The sequence below is a fragment of the Acyrthosiphon pisum genome, chromosome X, assembly GCF_005508785.2.
Source record: "Acyrthosiphon pisum isolate AL4f chromosome X, pea_aphid_22Mar2018_4r6ur, whole genome shotgun sequence".
NCBI classification, from domain to species: Eukaryota; Metazoa; Arthropoda; class Insecta; order Hemiptera; family Aphididae; genus Acyrthosiphon; species Acyrthosiphon pisum.
The window spans coordinates 83,558,076-83,559,556 of NC_042493.1; positions in this window are offsets into that span (position 1 = coordinate 83,558,076).

Below are 1,481 nucleotides of genomic sequence, written 5' to 3' on the forward strand. Positions count from 1 at the left end.
TATAAAATATTCAGTAAAATTTTCATGTATCTGCAGTTATTCGTTTTGAATTACAACAAAATAAGGAAATCGCTACAAGAGAAATCGAGTGAATATCCAATGTTGTAAAAATTTGAATTCAAACGATCATAAAAATTTAATTTGACTTTCTTATAGATATTTTTTGTTTGATAGAGGTAGATAATCTTATAAGGAATCTTGTATTACATTTTCATATCTTAGATTTAAAAAGAAAAATTTTTATGAATTTCTAACTCGAAATAATTTGCAAATTTTCGTGATTTTTCCATATTATATCATTGAATTCAAATTTAATACTGTCCATTATACAGTGACCCACTTCTAACCTACTGTACAGCAGAGCGACATCCACTTACCCACCTTTTTTTTTATTTAAAATTAATATATAGCAGCTATATAAATATAATTTAATTATAGCTATCATTAATATAACAAAATAATTACAATTTAACATTATTTATTTTTTAATAGTAAGTCTTATTTGACATTTCGACTTGAAGGTATTAATAAACTTATATCTCGCAATTTTATTTTTATATTTTTTAAATATGTTTTATTGCAAATTTTGCAATTTAAAACTACAGGTCATGTTTTCTATAAACATCTATTATAATCTATTATCTATAATATAATATATTAGGTGTATAAGTCATTATTTATTACGAATATTGACCTATTTATTATCCAATGGTTTCTTATCATTATCGGGCGTCTATAGCATCTTATTATTCTCTCTAAAATTTTTAAATCTATTAAACAAATAAACAGTATATTATTCAAATTAAATGTTATGTTAAATTTTAAATGTGCTCGAGTTTAGCCTGATTATTCAAACTAGTTATATAAATTCACGATTAAGGATATTATAATATTTGTCTGCGGACTGCGACTTTATTGTAATAATTATTGTTCGATTATTATGTTTAACGATAGTATGTATACTGTATAAGTATATAGTAGTATAATATTATACATTTATACAATATTAATTATATGGTACAGTGTAAGAAGTTTGTTATTGTATTTGATCATAAGCGTGCGCGCAGGGGGGGGGGCGTGGCCCACCCTGCGAGACGTATCGAAATTTGTATACATAGTAATACATGATTTAAACATCACAATTTTTGATTTTTTTAAATCATAGAACATTAATTAAGTAGGTGAAAAATAACATTCATAATCAATGATAATAAATTAATTGTTTTTAAAAATAAAATTGATAACATATTACCATTACAGATTGCAAAATTGTATTTATTTAAAATTTAAAACCGTGTTGACAATTAAAATATTTCTTATTTAATTTTTAAAAAATATGCATCTGTTTTTTATCACATGAATGATTTGTGCTTTAAATAGTGGGTGGTTACGAGCAGGTAAATTAAAGTATAATTGTTTCTTCCATCAGAGTTCAGTTTTCTAAATCTTTATTGAGTTGGCCCACCCTGCCTCAAATGTCT